Source organism: Manis pentadactyla, chromosome 2 (genome assembly GCF_030020395.1).
Source record: "Manis pentadactyla isolate mManPen7 chromosome 2, mManPen7.hap1, whole genome shotgun sequence".
NCBI lineage: Eukaryota > Metazoa > Chordata > Mammalia > Pholidota > Manidae > Manis > Manis pentadactyla.
The window spans coordinates 164,710,220-164,730,917 of NC_080020.1; positions in this window are offsets into that span (position 1 = coordinate 164,710,220).

Sequence of the window (20,698 nt, forward strand, 5' to 3'; positions counted from 1 at the left end):
AAAGCTCCCATGTAAACACAGCAGAGCGAACTTACTGCTCTATTTTCTACCTAACATTTCCAAGTCTAAAGCCCTTAACCTACCTTTTAGGGTCCTCTATACCTTGGCTCCTATCTGCCCTTTCCAGATTGTCTCTCACAATCTTACCTTTCCACCGATCCATCACTCCAGGTACCTGGAAGCTCATTACATTTCTTTTCTCTGTAAATGTCTCGATATTATGAATTCATATTTTAAAGCTCATCAAATACATTAAAATAAATTCTGCTTCTGCTATTCTGCTTAGAGACTGTTTAGTGTTTATATTAATCAACCAATTTTTTTTGTTTTAAACATATATTAGATTTAAAATAATCTGATTTGAGGTAGAACTGTGGCATTTAATATTTCATATGAGTAGGAATCAGCATCTTACAAAGAACTGTAATCCCCTTCTATCCTTGGGAGTTTAGGGTTAGCTTTTGTCTCATAACTGATACTGAAATACTATTGCTAGTGTGCTAAAGTTCCTGAGGTCAGCATGCGGAGAAAGTCTTTGCATGGAGACTCACAACACTAGCGTAAAGGATGACTACTTATTATTATTATATTTTGGTTGACTATTTAGGTTAAGTAGTGCATAAGCTTTAAAGGAGCAGTTGTCCAGGTCATGATTTCATTTTTCTTTTTCCCAAAAGTATCCTGGCAGGGAGCACTGCACTTGGTTTTTATGTAGTTTATGTATTTCAATGACAATACACAAAATTAAAAAGAAACAACACTTCCTTCAAATAGAACCTGAATCAAACTTAAAAAGTCAAAGTCATTCAGAAAGCCAGACATTTCAAGTAGTAAATGTGGGAAATGTTAGTTTGTTGTGTTTGGTATTTTATTAAAGTTTATTGTGATGTAATTAGAAAATTAGTCAGGGCATGAATATTGCTGGGAAATAAGAGGGCTGAGTGGTAATTCTCTTACACAAACTGCAATGAACAAGAAACTAGAAAGCATTATTCACAATAGCCAAGATATTAAAATAACCCAAAATTTCAGCAATGGACAAGTGGATAAAGAAATAAGGTATATACATACAATGAAATATTATTCAGCTTTAAAAATGAAGGAAATCCTACCATTTGTGACAATATAGATGCACCTAGTGTGGGTAAAATTGCAATATTTCCAGAATCTCTCTCCTGGCCTTAGTCCATCTCCATATCAATGGGTAATTACAAGGGCAAGCAGGGCTTATCTGGACTGGAGAGGTTGGGAGTGGCCTCTTCTTCTGCAAACAGGTAGTGAGAGACTCGGGAGAGCAGAAGTGGACTGCTTGTAAGAAATAAATGGATTTCTCTCACTTTATTTCTCCATTTGACTGATTTTGGTTTCAAAGGTATTTGCCCCTGGATTTTCCCCTCAGAGTTGCACCTGGGTTACATTACATTAAGTGAAATAAGTCAGTCACAGAAGAGCAAATAATACATGATCTCACTTATATGTGGAATCTAAAATGGTCAAATTCATAGGAGCAGAGAATAGAATGGTGGCTGCCTGGGGATGGGGGACAGAGAAATGGATAGATGTTTAATGGGTTTAAAGTTACAGTTATACTAGATGAATAAGTTCTAGAAATATGTACAACATCGTGCTATAGTTAACAATATTGTTTTGCACTTGAAAGTTAAGAGGGTAAAGCTCATAAGTGCTCTTAACAGACACACCTCTACACATACCCCTTCACCACACACACACACACACACACACACACACAAGCAAGGGGATGCAAGAAATCTTTTAGAGTTGATAAGGATGTTTATTACCTTAAGTGTGGTGATGGTATCACAGTGTATGTGTATGTCCAAACTGACCAAAATGTACACATCAAACATTTTTTTTTTTGTATATTAAGTATACCTCAATAAAGCTGGGAAAGAAGAAGAAGAAATAGGACTTCCATTTCCAGAATGGCAGTGTGAGTTGCTCCAAAGACCTGCTTCTCAGCAAAACAACCTGCAGTAGGTTGAACAGTGTTCTCCCTAGGTTCATGTCCACCAAAACATCAGCATATGACCTTCTTTAGAAATACTGTCTTTGAAGATGTAATCAAGTTAAGGATCTTGAGATGAGATCATCCCCTAAATCCAATGATTGGTGTCCTTATTAGAAGAGGAAGGACACATACAGAGACACGAGAAGATGGCCATGTTATGACAGAAACTGGAGCTGTGCTGCCACAGGCCAGGAACTCCAAGAGCCCCAGCGGCTGGAAGTAGGAAGGAAGGGTTCTCCTGCAGAGCCTTCAGAGAGAGCACGGCTGCTCCAGCACCTTGCTTTCATACTTGTACTCCAGACAGAGAGAATACATTCCTGTTGTTTTATGCCTCCCACTTTGTGATAGTTTGTTATAGCAGGCCCTCCAAAACTAATATACAACCAATTGGAGTAAGCTATTTAAAAATTCAAAATCTCTGGAAATTGAACTAAGGGTGTGGAAGAAAATGAAGAAGCATTTATTCAAGAAAATCCACTAACTCTAGGTTATAACAGGAAGGTTCTGTAGCGTTTGAGTCATGGCCTGTTCCCACCCCCATCCCTAGCTCTCCTGGGTGGAGGCTCCACCCCAGGTGACTGTGGCCACAAAGATGGGGCTCCCTATCTTCTCAGCCATCAGTCAAGAGATGCAGATAAAGGCTCTGACGCATCTTGGTTAGACAGCAGATAATCTAACCTTGGTAATCTAACCATCCCTATGAAATCAACCACCATGGATGTGTTAACTCCAAAATCTATGTACATAGCATAGGTAAAAATAACCATTCAATAAAGAAGAAAGTAGGAAAATAAAGGAAAAAGGAAGTAATCTTATTCTATCGGATTTTACAGAAAAGATGATGAGAGATAATAGAGATGAGAACATTTGAGAGATGATGTGACTTTATGAAAATTCAACAAGTAACAAGTGCAGGTCTTTGTACTCAAACATAGATTCTGGGAGCATAAATTTTCATTCTTGAGTTTACTGTAAATTAGTTGAATAGTTAGTATTCTAGCATTTTCCTTATTTAGGCTAGTGGCACCCTTGAGAAAGAAGTGTTCTTATGTAATTAAAAAAATAATCCAAAAGTGCTGCATAACTGATGGTTCACTCTATGCAATCTCACTTTTGAGAACTTCTTGTAAGTATTCTGAACAAATGCCTTCATTCTGCACCAAATCCCAATGGACCCTTAGAGAGAGAGGCTCTTTTTTCCCCCTGATCTGAAGTTTATTCTATCTATAAACTGAAAGATAAACACATTTCCTCTTATTACTGTCATTTGTCAAAAAGCCTAGTCTAAGATCTAAAGGGACTGAGAGATGAAAAAAAGTAAACTCTGTACAGGAGCAGAGCAGATAGGGTGCGCTGGTTACATCACGGTCACGTTGGCCACTGGAAGCCGCAGAAGGCATGTGGACACCTAAAGGTGAGAAGAGAAGGAGTTCTCAAAGGGCGTAAGGTACAGAGAGCAGTCGAGTGGAAGCAGCTCCAGAGACATTATTATCTTGTAAGTTTCTACGAATACACACTTTTTTAGAAAGAAATTCTAATCTATGTAAACCCTTTAATTGTAACTGACAGTGATTTCACATCACCTTTTTATTTTCAAAAAATAAAGTGTTGTCTAAGCTATTAAAACAAAGTGTACTTTTACTTCTCTTTCTGTAATGTTACCAAGAATTTTTAAAATCCGCTATCTGAAAAAACATGTGCAGTAGTAATTATAAGTTTAAAATATTTGGCAGGCTTTCCTGAACCCATCTAAAGACAGAATATTATGTTGGGCTCTAGTAATTGTCAATTTCATTACATATAGCAAGCATCCTTTTTGACCAAAAAGCAAACATGTCATGGGCCTGAATGAGCAAAGACCTTTTACTTTCATTTACCTGATAGTTTATCTATTTGCCTTGTCATTATTCTTGGCAATAACATCAACTATCACATTTGCTTGCAGCTATTTCTTTAATTATTTTCAAATGCAAATTCACTGATGTATCACAAAGAGTCAAGTTTAAACTATTGCTTATAAATTCATTAAAAATATTGGAGTGATTTTACATTTGTGCTTAGTAAATTGTGTTTCCACCTGAAATACATATGAGGAAAATATTATCTGTGGTTCACTATAATTAGTAAAATCCAAAAGAAGAGAGAGCATGATTTATTTACTGACGGGCCTGCCCTTGGCATCTCCGAAGTTCTCACTACATATGTATTGAATAAATAAGCTCTAATCCTAATTCCCACAATGGATTATGATGGTCTGAATCATTGTTCAAATTGTCACAGTGCTACAGGGAGAGGAACACTGTAAAATTTAAGTTTGGTTGATGGAAGGAGAGCCAGAGACAATGAAGGGGAAATACACAGAAAAGAGCCAGAAAACACCTGCATCCTAGCAGTTCAAATGTTAAGTTCAAATTTAGCAAAATCTTTACACTTCTATCCTCTATATAAATAAAATGTTTTAAAGGCTATCTTACAGAGTATTAAAGAAAGCTGAACAATTCTCCATATAGGTGAGTAGATGGGTAATGGCATATGAATTCTTGGTTAAAATATTTTGTGAATTATGTCTATTGACTAGATTTTTTGGAAGTTTTTATGCATTTTTAATGTATATTACTGTAGTCAATTTAATAAGTCCTTTAATAAATAAAGTTATTAAGTATACTATAGTCCTATATTGCTCATGGATTCTCTTTTTCAATACTAAAATCACACTTTTGGAAATGGAATGCTTGGGAATAGAGAAAGATGTAAAAATCTCCAGATGTGAAAAAATAAAAATATTTGTGTTGACTTTGAAAGAGTGATAGGATTTTCCAGGCAGAGAAAGGCAGTGAAATGTAAGACAATCTTCTTTTTAAAAAGTCCATGTGTAAGTACAGAACCATGACAGATGTTGAAGGGCTGGAATATTAACAAGCTGCTGATATGTTGGTTTAATAAACAGGGGAATGGGTTAGAGTGTAAAGTAAGTAATAGTGGAGAGATAGGTAGAGCAGAGATTTTGAAATGCACTGTCTACCATTTTGAGGAATTAAGTGTAATATGCAGGTATTATCAAGTCCCCCCCACACACGGCATTGTAGTCACTGTCCATTAGTGTAGTAAGATTGTATAGAGTCAGTAAGTTTCATTTAATGAATGTTTGAAGTATAATATAAATGCGTAGCTTTATCCATCATTACTGGACAAAAACTGCTCTGAAACTACTGCTCAGATCAAGAAATTCAATGACCACAATCAACTCTGTTTTATGTACAAAACAGGAAATGGTTATACTAGTAGGGTCAACAGATTTGGTTTAATGTAGATAATTAGTAGCAGTATTAAGGAAATAAATATGAAGATGTTGAGTAAACAGTTGAGTATACTGGTTTAGATCTCAGGAGTAAGTATTATCCTAGGACCAATTTTAATTGAAGGCATTGTAGTGGATACATTTTGGTTTATATCCTGAATAAGACAATAACCAAGAATAGAACGTAGGTTACAAACATTTAATAAGAAGCTGGGAAGAAAGAGATGGAAAAGGAGAGTCAGATGGAGTGGTGAAGAAAGCATTAAAAACAAAAACAAAGCACAATACAGCTGAGATCAACAGTGGTAAGGAGTAAAAATTAGTCACTAGTAACTATATTAGGAAGTATATCAAGACACTCAGAAGGTTGACTATCTGGATGTAATTGGGGAAAAGTGTTTTTTTTTTATTAAGGTATCATTGATATATAATCTTATGAAGGTTTCACATGAGTAAGATTGTGGTTACTACATTCACCCATATTATCAATTCCCCCCACACACTGCATTGCAGTTCACTGTCCATTAGTGTAAGACGGTATAGAGTCAATACATTCTGTTTAATAAATGTTTGAAGTATAATATAAATGTGTAGCTTTATCCATCATTAATGGACAAAAACTGCTCTGAAACTACTGCTCAGATCAAGAAATTCAATCACCACAATCAACTATGTCTCCCATATGCTTCTCCCCAGTCAATATCCCTACACTTGCCTTAAAATATAAGTGTAATGAGACCTCTAACAGACTGCAACATTTTTGAAATTTATTTAAACACAGTCATATGGATGTATTCTTTGTCTTCTTTCTGTCAATATTTTGTAAGCAATCTATTATCCCCATTGTTTCATGTAACAGTAGTTCGTTAACTTTCATTGCTTTAGAGTAAACATTCTGATGTATAACAGATTTGGTTCATACAGTTTAGTTTTTGTGGTCATTTGCACTGTTTTCTCTTGGGGCTATTAAAAATAATTCTATAATGACTATTTTTGTCCAAGTCTTTTGATGCACATATGTTTGCAGCAGAGTTATGTATCTACTTAGTAATTAAATTAGTAGAACAAAGGAAATGCATATGTTATACTTCAGTACAAACTGCAAAAACAGGTACAAACTTGTACCAAATTACATGCCCACCAACAGTGTCAAACGTTTTTGAAAGTTCTGAGGAACATTTTTCTTACTGCGACCTTGGTATTATTAGTCTATAATTTTAACCATTCACAAAGGTACTTGATGAGATCTCACTGTGGTTTAACTTGAATTACTCTACTGAGCAATGGAGTTGTAGTCCATTTCATATGTTTATTGGATATCCTTTTCAGTGAAGTGTCTATTGATCTCTTTTGACTATTTTTAAATAAACTTTTCAAATATTGGAATGGTCTTAGATCTACAGAAAAATTGAGAAGACAGTACTGAGAGCTCTCATATGACCATACCCAGTGTCCCTTATTAACACCATCAACACCTTACATTAGAGTGGTACATGTCACAGTTAATGAAACAATACTGATACATTATTGTTAACTGGAGTCAAAATTTTAGTCAAATTTCCTTACTTTTTAAGGTCTAATGTTCTTTTACTGTTCCAGCACCCCATCTGTGTTACCATATTATATTTAACTGTCATGTCTTTTTTGGATTCTCTTGGTTCTGACAGTCTCTCAGATCTTGAGAGAATAATTCAAGATTGAACTAGCCATCATGGAAAATGCCTGACAAACATTGAGAGTTACAGGATATTATATTTTTGCAGTGATGCACTTCATGTTGGTCATATCACTGTATCCAAATTATAAAACAACTTAAAGGGAGAAGAGAGGACAGATTTTGACAATGATTCTTTATTGGATGTATGGTTTGTGAATATTTTCTCCCATTCCTTAGATTATCTTTTCTTGCCAAGTTTTGCATTTTGATGTAATCCCACCTGCTTTTGTTTCCTATGTTTTCTCCCAGGATTTTGAAAGTTTCAGGTCTTAAATTTAAATCTTTAATCTATTTTGAGTTAATTTTTGTGTAAGATGTAAGATAACACAAATTTCATTCTTTCACATGTGGATATCCAGTTTTATCAAAACTGCTTGTTGGAGACACTATCCTTTCCCCATTGTTATGCCTGTCATCCTTGTCAAAGATCAGCTGACCATATATGTGTGGGTTTATTTCTGGGCTATTTTATTGCATTGGTCTGTATGTCTGTCTTTATGCAAGTACCATACAGTTTTGGTTACGGTAGCTTTATAATATATTTTTTAAAAATCAGGATGTGTAATGCCTCTAGTAGATCTCATGTTAAGTATTTTACTACTAAAAAATAAAAATAATTATGGCAATACAAATGAATAAACTAAAAAGAGAGCACAGATTTTGATTTTATTAAGAGGAAGACTATGAGGAATGATAGATTAGAAGTAAAAGATTGTTATAGAAGTGAGAATACAAGTGATGATATGTTATAAAATAGTTTATAAACCACAATATGTTAAATAGGAAATGCAACAGAGAGGGGTAGTTTAGGGTGAGGCCCTATAAATAGAAGATTCAAAGTAAATAAAAGCCAAGTTAAGGAAATGAAGGCATGGGAGACATGAGGAGAAGAATGAAAATGGAAAAGCAGAATTTCTGAATTTCTTAACATAAGATTTCCAGTATTATTTGTCCCACTGATGACAAAGTCCAGAGAGTAGATGTGAGTGTATAATGTAAGTAGAATAAATATTTTTTTAAAGTTATATTTCAAATGATTATGAGTTTTGGAACTGAGAAATCATATGACTTTTGTTGAAACATTTCTGTTCAAATTTGCACAGAGAGGTCTGAAAGATATATGTAATATATACACAATATATTTACCTACATCTACATCTATAAATGTTTTGTTATTGATTTAATAATTGTTATTGAGACAGAAGCATTAAAATAAATGATTGAGAAAGGAATAAAAGTAAAAATATAAAGAATAAAGAATACATAAATATAAAATAAGTTTCTTTTCAACTCCTCTCACTAAGGAATATAAAGAAATTGCATGATGAATAATTCTGGAAAGACAAATGACAAACATTTATAAGTGAATGGCATCACTTTTTTATGCATTCTTTGTTTTTGACATTATGGAAGCTGTTTAATATAACAAAGAATATATTGGACTTGGAATAAGAATATCAGGGTTTAAATTTTAAGTTGCCTGTAATTAACAAAGTCACTCATCTCTGTGAACTCTGTTTCAAATATGTTAAATGAGGGTTGTTGACAGGAAATGAAACTTTCCATTGTTTTATGTTTTCCATCTTTTTAGTAATTGCCAGTGTGTACAGTCTGACTTTTTCTGAAAGTGGTGTATAACTGTTGAATTTGTATTGATTGCTATCTACATTGTAAGTGAAAACTGATTAAAAATCAAGACAATGCAGGCTTTTTTCCACATTCACATTGCTTAGATATTCACAAATATACAAAAATAAAATATACATTATTAGCCCTTTATATTTCAATTATTTCAGAATAGAGTTATTATCAAAATAATATAACTTAGAGTTACTTTAAGTCTCTTTCAGTATAAATAATAAGCCAATTTTGTGGCCACACAGGTGATAAGTCACTTTGACTTTACTATGTCTCCATGATGAATCACAATGCCAAACAACTTTATCTCCAATAAGTATACATAATAGTCAATTCCTTACATTTACTCCAATTCTGACTCTAGGTCCATCTCAGATTCCCTCACTACATCCCACATCCCTTCTTTTAGTCAATCCTTGTCTTCCAAAATTGGTAGGTGTGAGGGTTAGGTTCCACGAATGGAATACTCATTCCTATTTGCCCACTAGTTGGTAATAACAAAGCTAAAATGGCAGTGGTTTCTGAAATCTTTACCTCAACAATTTATTCAAAGAAAACATATCAAAATGATATTGTCAAAATAGTCATACCAAACAGGGTTATGCTTACTGTACCCTTGTAACCCCTGGAGAACACCTAGCTTTGCGTTACATGTCTGCTTTCCGAATAGAAACAATAGTTCAAGCAGTAAATAGAATTAGATCCACACTCTTCTGTGTGACCTGGAGAAGAGGTCAGGGTGACGTGCTGCCACTGGGCACGCCACACTCAGACCACAGAGTCTGTCTTAGGCAAGAAGACATGTAACATCTTTGACTAAGACTCTGCCTTAGTTTTTTCCTCTATGGAATAAAATTAATCTGTGAAGACCAAAGACGGAAGAAGAGTTCGCTAATTTAGCAGAAAAAAAAAAGGTGATTATTTAAACGTTCAAGCGGTGAAAGAGTTAAAGAGTGAGGGGATAGCGCAATAAAGAACTACAACAGAATAACAGACATGACAGAGAATAACAGATATGGCAATAAGAAAAAGTCAACTTCTTTATAAAACTTTTTTCCCCTGGTTTTGGAGAGGGGTGTATAGAAAGGAAACCATTTGTTTCCCATCCAGCTAATTTTTGCCATTAATATCATGAATACATAGAAAGTTTTAGTAAAATAGTGACTAATTATAAGTTGACATGAGATAGCAATTATTTAATGGGAAGTTGGCCCAGTTACAATATCCACCCTACCTCACCAGCCTGCTGTAAATTTGGTGTGAGGATAAAGCGACTTTCCTTATATTTTGCATAATTGTAGATGTGGTTCATATTGGTGGTGAGCAGAATATTAATAACACTCGCAAGTTGTCAAGAAATCTCTTACATGAGATAATTTGGGCTCCAAGGGCAGAAATTTTGATCATTAGAATTACTGCTTGATATTTCTCACTACTTGCTCTTCAGTTTGGTCAGCCATGAACTATTATTCACCCGGCATTTTTTGTTCATAGAAAATAGAGGGAAAGAGGCAGGTAGGAAGAGAGGGAAGGAGAGAGAGAGGAAGAGGGAGTGAGGCAGAAACTGTTAAGATACGTTACATGCACTCGTAATTTTATTTTATTGGTGTTTTTCTCTCTTTGGGAAAGAAAAGTTAATACATAAATCCTTTACTTTGGGTCCTTTTCAATATATGAAATATGGTTAACAAAAATAAGATTAAAAAATAAAGATAAAAGTAAGGCAAGACCTGGTAGATAACATACTCTGCTTTCTTTTTTTTTCTTTTGTACCTCAATATATTCCCAAATAACGGCATTTTAAAGAAATTGTGTAACTGATTAGCAGGAAAAGATATTTAACTGAGGATACAGGTAGTAATGGAAATGGAAAACTGGAACTTAAAAAAAAATTATAGACCAAATTTTAGAATGAGTAGATGTAGAATGAGCAAAATGATTATAAATACAATAAAGACTCTCAAGTTAATATGAATGACTTGGGAACCTCACTGCCAGGCCTCTCATCATCATAAACATAGCAATTCCAAATAATTATTATCTATTTTCTTTCTCATGTTAATTATTCCTTAAGGTTATCTTTCTAATTAAAAAATGCAACTGATTTTCTTTGAAAAAAAACTGGCCTTTTGTTTTTTTTCTTCTCAATGAATTAAAAGTGAAATATTTTGAATAGGGTTACAAATTGGAATTAGGAACTTATATTACAAAAGATACAGATTGTCAGGGACAGAGGCAGCATAAACAGACATAATATACACCTGGATAAAATTACCTGCTTTGAGTATCACAGCTGAGTGGACTCAAATCTGTAATGTTGGTATATATACTGGTATTTTAAATTATTCTAGCATTTCTCTGGATCCACTATTTGTATGCTATAAATTAATTAAATGAGTACATGCTCACAACATTCTTTGTCAACAGAAATTTTAAAGAGAGGTAGGAACAACAATGAACATTTGGGAATTTATTTCAGAAGTCAGTACATTTCTATAAATATTTCGGAAATACTGCTGTTATTAGAGCCTTGACCACTGGCTCCATAAAATTAGCAAGGAAAAGAAAATTTAATTCTACACAGAAAGAAAAATCAACCAAATCGATATATTAGAACAACAAGAAAATCTGTATTCTTAAAACAGAACATACTGCATTCTGATCATCTATACTATTTCTTGAACATATTTACACTATTTTGATTAAGCCCATATGGAAATGCATGGTATATATATTCCAAGTTTATAGTAGAAAGACAAATGACACAGAGTGTCTTAAGATGAGTATAAAAAACAGAGAACACTATTAAAATAGTCCCCCCACTTCCAGTTGACAATAGTTTATTCACATATATTTATTAATAATTACATGTTTCTTCAGTTATATATGGGAAGAATTTGGAGAAGAAAAGACCTTTGTATTTAAAAATTTTGCTTGAATTTTCTTGGCTTACAGATAAGCAAAATATTTTCAGTCTTCAGAAAACTGATTTCAGCAAAGCTTTTGCCAACATATCCTAGAGTATCTTTCCAGAGAAGATGAAGAAAGATGTTCTGAATGATTTTACTGGAAGTTGGATTATAACTGGTTAAACCACTGTATCTATGTAAGGGTTGAATATACTGACTTTATCTGATATCTCAATGGCTCTATCCAATTCATTTAGGTATGAAAATCTGAAAATTCATGGATAGATCATGTTTTTCAAATTTGAGTTTTGAAAAGCTGTATCTGAGCAGCAAAAGGAACTAACAGAATGGAAAGGCAATCTCCTGAATGGGAGAAAATATTTGCAAATGATATATCTAATAAGAACCTAATACCTAAAATATATAAAGAATTCATATAACTCAATACCAAAAAATCCCAAAATAATGCAATTAAAAATGGGCAGAGGATGTGAATAGACATTTTCCCAAAGAAGCTATACAGGGAGGCAACAGGCACATGAAAAGATACTCCACATCCCTCATTATCAGGGAAATGCAAATCAAAACCATGATGAAATATCACCCAACACCATTCAGAATGGCCACTGTCTAGAAGACAAGAAATAAAAAATGTTGGCAAGGATGTGGAGAAAAGGGAACCTTCACACACTGATGATGGTATTATAAATTGGCACCGCCACTATGGAAAGCAGTATGGAGGTTTCTCAAAAAACTAAAATTTGAAATACTGTACAGTCCAGTTGCTCCACTTCTGAGAATTTACCTGAAGAAAATAAAGTCATTACTTTGAAAAGATATATGCATTCCTATGTTCACTGAAGCATTATTTACAATAGCCAAGATATGTAAGTAACCTAAGTGCCCATTGATAGATGAATGGATAAATAAGATATGGTACATATATACAATAGAATATTATTCAGCCATAAAAAAAGAATGAAATCTTCCCATTTGCAACAACATGAATGGACTTAGAGGGAGCTATGCTATGTGAAAGAAGTCAGACAGAGAAAGACAAATACTTGATTTCACTTATACATGGGATCTAAAAAAACGAAACAAATAAGGAAAACAGAAATAGACTCATAAGCACAGAGAACAGTGGCTACCATAGGGGAATGGGGTGGATGGGTGAAACAGGTTAAGGGGATAAGAAAGTAGAGACATCCAATTATGAAATAAATTAGTCATGGGGAGGAAAGGACAGCATAGGAAATAGAGTCAATAATACCACAATTTCTTCATATGTTGCCAGACAGCAACTACATTTATTGTGGAGAGGATTTAGTAATGTGTATAATTTCTGAATCACTGTTTTATACCAGAAACCAATATAACATTGTATATCAATTAAATTTCAAGTTAAAACAAATAAATAACAGGGGAAAACAACACCAAAACAAAACCTGTCTCCATAAGGATATCCTCCATTAGGGAATGCTTCTCTGTAAGACCAGTTCAGATGCACAGGCATAGTTTGCTGCTCCCTTTGCGACCTCAGTATGTTTCTGACTCAGTGTCAGATCTCACTTCCATTCCCAGCCCCATGTTGATATAGAATAACTATGTTCTGTGCCCAAAGATCCCTAAGTTTAAAAAAATGCTATGCACAGATTTACAAAATGTTTTTATAAAAATTTGAAATACTTTTAATATAAATTATATGATGTGAGGGATGGGGAGGGAAGGGTGAAAGAGAGGAAGAGAAAGGAGGAAGGGAAGAAGACAGCAAAGTAAAGTAGAAGGAGAAAGGGGACAAGGAAGGAATAAATAAAGGAACCAGTGGATGAGGGAACATGGCTGGAAACCATAAATATTTGTTGGATGAAGGGAAAGTAGGAAGAAACTAAGGTGGGAGGAACAGAAACAAAACATTCATCAACTCCTTAATATGTAATAATAGTCACTGTACTAGGAAATTGTACTTATAATTATATGTGCAGTTTGATTTTTACAACTTCCTTGGGAGATAACTATTTCCCATGTAATAAAACAGATTCTCTACCTGGTCTGTCAGAATCTGAATCCAAGGATCTTTATACTGAATAACTCAACACACGAAGTGAGCTGTACTCATTGTCAAAACTACACAGCAAGCTTTTTTTATCCTTAAACTTTTCCGCTGACCTAACTTCTATGATATGTGGCCATATGCTTGGCAATTACAAGGCTGAAGGTTTCTCTCTTCCATTTTTATTGGCCTTATGTCATTTCTAGGTTGCAATTTGCATAATATCAGGCCAAAAGTATGAACGATCCATGTGGTATGTTAAACCATGCTGATATTTAATAGTGAGGCAGAGAAGACAACAACATTGATATGCAAACTTCCTTCCTAGACAGATAATCTGTCTAAACTGTATTCCCAATAAAGCTGAAGAGAGGATAATGAGAAATTACACACTGTGTGATCAGGGGAACAGAAAAACCAAATCTCTCCTCTGGGAGAAAGCTAGCTTCCACTCCTGTTGGTTTGTCTTTGAGAACACAGTTCACTCCACTGCACTGTTTCAGGATAGAGTTCAGATTGGTTCCTAGAGAATTCTGTGGAAAAACAAAATGGCTGATAACTTTGCTGTTAAAAAAACATCTGAAAATAAATCAACTTTATGTGATGCAGAGAATTCAAATTTAGATCACTAAAACATTGATGTTAGCAATGGATGAAATACACACAGACACACAGATCATGTATCACTATATCCAATTTACTGTGTTTGCAAATGTTAATGAGTAAGAAAGAAGTAATATGTATGTAAGAAGTAAAAAGTGACTTTAAAAGAGAAGGGTGAAGGTGCTGACTTAAATAACTTTGAAAATGAGTGTCATCTGTAAAAACTAAAGGTAAAAGCAACCGCACATAAGCACTGTACTCCAGTTGATAAAGTTGTTTCCCACAGGGGCATGGGTTCTCAATTCTGATGCTATTATACATGTATATGAGGACTGAACAATGAAGTGAATGGAACCAGACTTCTCACTCTTGGAACAGGAATTTACAGATAAACAAGGGAAGAAGGCTAGAATGATCCATGTGGTAATGGGTTAGAGTTGAGATGTCAGTATGCATTCATGTTTAGCTTAACATGGATACAGATAGTTACATACAGATAGATGTACAGCTTTTTATATATACCTTGGTAGTATACATACATGTATTTCCTTGTTCTGTCAGCTATGGGATCTAAAAATAATACCCTATTAACAATGAGCAAACTTATACATATCTTGGTTTCTAATACTATTGTCCAATAAAAAGAGCCAGAGATATTCATAAAGATGGTTAATTCTAGGACTGGAGCAGAAAATATACAAGATAAGCTTAGACTATCCTGTAGAGCCAAAAATAAAAGAAGTGCACAAATAGAAATTGAAGACAGTATGTTGAAGAGACACTAATGCCAACTGGAAGAACTCCCAATGGCCAAAGATGGAACAACTTGGAGTAAATCAAATTGTACTGGACTATAATCCAAAGTAAAACTAACTATCTATGAATTCATTAATTTTTAATAAATTCATAAATGGAGAGAAGCAGATAAATCTCCTATGCAGAAGAATTCCAGATAATTTATGTAGATATTAGATATTCTGCTCTCAAGAAAAGGGAGTATGACTTATTCTTTAAGTGAGGGCTACACATAGTGACTTACTTCCAAATGGTATCCTATGGAAAGGGGGAAAAGGAGGAACTTCATAAAGATGTGACATAGACCTTTAGCCAGGTGTTCAAGGTTAATAGCAATAGTGATAAATCATGTTGATTAGTATGTACCCTTGATATGATGTGATGAGAATGGTATTTTACTTCTGTGATTTCCCTTCCAAAAACCCATAATCCCAGTGTAATCATGAGAAAACTATCAGACAAATTCCAATAGAGAGGCATCCTAGAAAATACCTAACTAGTACTCTTCAAACCTCTTTTGGTCATCAAACAGAATAAAGTCTGATACATTGGCAGAGCCACAAAAAGTCTAAGTAATGTGGTATCCTGTTCCTGAAACAGAACAAGGATATTAGGTAAAAACTGATGGCATCTAAATAAACTGTGCCATTTAGTGGATAATAATGTATCAGTATTGGTTGATTGTAACAAATATACAAATATAAGACCTGTGGGAGGGTCTCTGTACCATCTTAATTTTTCTGTATGCCTAAAACTGTTTTGAAAAAAATAAAGTCTATTAAAATACTCTCAAGGAATGTAGACTGCATGAACAAAACAAAAACAGTGAGCAGCAGATAAGGAAATGGTGCTCAAAATAAATTTAAAAAACTCCGAAGAGATTGCCATGGACAAGAATGCTCAATACATTTTTAGTTGACTAAATGAATGAATGAATGAATGATGTACTACAAAGGTGAGATGCAGCATCCCATGGACCTTTTCCTTCTGTCTATACTCAGTCATTTACTGCATTTATCCACTCTCATGCCTTCAAACAATCATCTTTAAGATAATGACTATCAAATTTTTATCTCCAACTAAGACATACTTTCTGAACTTTGGTTTTACATATCTAATGACTACTCAACACATGCACTTGGATGTCTAATTGGCATCTCAAAGCCCATCTGTCCAACACTGGACTACTGATATCTCCTCTCCACACTAAATTAACTTTACCCAAAACCTTCCTCAGCTCATTAAATGTTACTCCATGTTTCCATTTCCTCAGCCTTTGGAGTCATCCTTGAAATCATTCTTTATTTTACATACCGAATCTAATCCATCAGTAAATCCTGTTGATGTAATTTTTAAATTAAACATAGAATCCTACAAGTTTTTACCACATCAACAAACCCATATCATCTTTTACTTGGATTGTTGACAAAGCCTTGTCACTGGTATTTGTGCTTCCATTCTTTTCTCCACAGGCTGTTCTCCATAGAACATTGGACGATCCTTAAAAAATGTAAGTCGTGGGTCTGTGATGTATGCAGATTGTGCAGAGGGTAGTTGTAGGGGACACAATTCTCCTATCATTCATTGTGGGATTATTCATCTACTATGACAATGCTATCACAGATAGTAGACTGTCTTGAGAAAGTCTTTTCTTTACTGATTGATACAAAAGTGCATCTGAGCCAGCAGATGCCTGGGATCACTTTTCAGCTTGCTATCACCCAACAGCTGCATGATCACTCAGAATGAAGGTTCCAATGAGGCTTCATGTAACTTGGCCCCTTGCTATCTCTCTTTTCTCATCCCCTATGCTCATCAATTCTCATCTCATCTATTTTTATCTAGCTCAGTTCTGCTAGATTGTGTTTACCTAAAAATCTCCCAAGGGCTTTGTCAAAATGCAGAACTGATTAAGTAAGACTGGGCAGGGACTTAGTTTCTGCATTTCTGACAAACTCCCAGGTGGTATCAATGGATGATTGTGGTCTGGGGTCACTGTTTCTGCCAACCTATCTCTGCTCATGCTGTACTTACTCAAGGCTACAGGCGTTTGTACTTATTTCTTTTATTTGGAATACCCTTTCTCCAAATACACTCACTCTTTCACCTACTTCTGACAATTGTGCACTTTTTTTCCCCCTCATTGGAGCTTTCCCTATCTTGTTTAAATTTTATCCCCCTTCTCCATAATCTGGTTATCTTTTCTTTCTTTCAGTAGACAGTCTTTGTCTTTTCTTTCTGGCTGCTTTTAACATGCTTCTCTTTTTTTTCTGTAGTATTTCACCATAGTCTTATGAGTGTATATTTCTATGAAATTATCCTGCTTAGAATTGTTGGGGTTCCTAAATCTGAGGATTGTTGTTTTTTATAAATTCTAGAAACTTCTTGGTCATCACCTCTTAAATATTATCATCCCCATCTCCTTGTTGAACTATGCTAAGATTTTATATTAATGTAGACCTTCTCACATACTCTTGTGCTCACCTCTATAGCTCTCAGTTTTTCCTTCACTTTCTCAGTCCTGCTTTTTGAATGGCTTATCCAGGTCTTTTCCTTACTTCATTAATTGTCATTAGTTATGGCTAACCTTTTATTTATCAATTGAAAAAGTGTGTGTGTGCATGTGGCTCTGTGTGTGTGTAATTCCTAGAAATTACATTCGGCTCTTTAAAAAGTCCACCATTTTATTTTTGATAATGTGTTTTATTCCTCAGCAAATTCGGTATTTGGCAAAATATAAAATAATATATCTTTATAATATTTTGTAGTACAATATTACATAATGAGGAATACATTTATTTATATGAAAAAAATCTAAATCTGCAAATTCTGTGAGTATGAATTTGTAGGTAGTTGCTGTATGGACTAACTCATAAATGTTTGTTTCTTTAGGTGTTTTTTTTTTAATGTTGAGATTTCATTTTATAAGAATTCTCCTGTGATGATTTTTTTTGGCTCTTTGTGTAAATATTCTCTGGGGAAGAATTTGCATTTGCTTATTCTAGGCTTCTGGGAGAACTAATCAATACAACTAATTTTGACTTCAGTGATGATGATGATGATGATGAAAGTGACTCTGAATATGCTTATTTGATGATACAGAGTAATGTAAATTCTGGATCAAGACTTTTTAAAAGTAATGTTCACTAAGTGACAGAAACAAGGCTTTAACCTAGAATCAGTGGACAAAAATGACAATGGTAACAATCCCTCATACGTGTTCAGCTTTAGACTCTTGGACTCATGTTCATGTTTATGAGTCATTGGTCATGCACAATAAGCCTCTGCAGCGGGCACAGAGTGTTTTTAGGGCCATAGTATCAGTTGAGAAAAATGGAGGATGAGAAGCATGAATTTTATCCAAGGTCTAGGACATAATCCTAAATTTTCTAGATTAAAGTTAACTTCTACCTTTATTATTTTAAAAAATGACACTATGATACTTCATCCATAATTAAGTCTTGTAAGTCTGGTTGTGTTCTAAATTTGGCAATATTTTACAGTTTTTCTAAAGCATTTTGCTTTATATCAATTATTATAGTTCTAAAACTCAATCTCTCTCTCCCTCCATCTTAAAACACTATTCGACCACAGAACGTCTTCTGTGATTACAAGAATACCTGAGATTCCTAGACCCATGTGTATTCTTTCAATACAAATAAATTTAAATTTCTAACTATAATCAAAAGGATAATTAGATTAAATTAACAACAAGATGGATGGATTTAATTAAAGCATGAGTGAATCCTGCATCATCTGTCAATGGCTTCAGAAACATGTGTCTCCCCTTTAAACCCTCAAGAACATCTTTGAGGAGAAATTAACAGAAAATTATAACTGACACCAATGTTGGAGTGCTTAGCCAGGCTGCAGGCAGAGTTCTAGGAAATTTCAGGGCTAAAATCAGAATTTTTCCTTCTTTAGTGCCGGTTTTGAGAGCCAGGATTTTCAGGGACATGGTGACATCACCAGGAGGTGGTATGCTTGACAGAGCAGGTAATCAGAAGAATTCAATTAAGGTTCAAGTTGATGTCCTTTAACAGGTAGTGCAAGTTGTTTTCTTTTTCTTTTCTATTTTCAAGTCAGCTCCCCTACTTGTAGAATGGGTACAAAGATTTCCATCCTCCTAATTAGAATTTTTGGTGCTTGCATGCAAGATACTAAATTAATCACTTTGCCTGGATATTACATTTAATCTTCACACTGACTCTGCAAGGAAAGTAGGTGTCATTATTATTCCTATTAATGAATAAGCAACTGAGACACAGGCAACCTGACTCTGGGACCAATTTGCTGATAATAATTACACCAGAGGGACATTGTGAGGATACATATACAATATTTAAGAGAGCAAGTGTTCTTGGCATGGAGATGGTGCTTGAATGTGAGACATTGTATTCTGAGACTGGGCTTTATAAATGAAAATGGAAACCAAAACTGAGTCAGATGAGGAGGAATAGTAGACCACCTGAGTCAGACAGGATCAATCTGCCTAACTTACAAAATAATATACCTGATATCTACATGGTCTGCCTTCTTTGAAGATTTGCCATAATACAGACAGTGTGTCTACTTTCATTTTCGATGGGAACATGCACTGTGTTGGGCGTAGAGTAAACATCTAATAAATGTTGGTTAAATTAAAACACTGTAAGGTCCCTTACTCATCTCCAAGCATGATAAGCATGACTGTAATGCTGCAGTACCATTGGCCTGAACTAGCAACAGTGCTTTTACAAGCACTCTGAAGCAGAGCACCAGTTCTATTAAGTGCCTGTAGTTACTACAGTGTTATTTTGAACCATAAATATACAATCTGTCCTCTTTGTACGATTTATGTTAGAGTGTATTTTTCACTTGTGTTATTTGTCCCTCATAGAAGCCCTCTGAGTGGTCACTATAAGTTCACTTATTTTATTGATTAAAAAAACTCAGATCACGAAAAGGTATATAATATACCCATGCCACACAGCAAATAACGATGTGAAGTACAGATTTAAAACCTGATCTTCTACTTTAAGGGTGTCTTATCATGCAATGAGCATTCCCTCTAAGAGCAATTCTGTGGCCATGTCTGGGAGAGTTGTCCAATGTTGGAGATTTTTTTTTTCCTCACAGTTGCAATAATATACAGAACATAGTCCAGTAGAGGGGTTCAGACAATATTAATGAGTAACACTTGGAAAATAAGGGTGATGAAATTTACTATAATGCCAAAAATGGATGCAACATATTTAATCAGGTGCAATGCAAGGTGGTATTGTAATGGGGATCATGAAATGACTGGGCACACCTGCCTGCTTAGCCATCCTGGAGATCTGGAGAGCAAATTTATTTAATAATTTATATATACATATTTAATTTAGTAAATTATATATACAAATTCATGCATTAATTTGAAAACATATGTATTTATCTCATTCTCATGTGCCAGGAGATATATATATATATACATATATATATATGTATATATATATATATATATATAAAATATTATATATACATATATATTAATATATATATTTACATGCATCTTAACCCCTGAATGGTTTCTATATGTTGTTTTTAAGGTATATGGTTATTCCTTATCCTCTTTTTATTCTCTTCTTGATCTCATCACTACCTGAAAGTATTTACTTATTAATTCATTATGTCT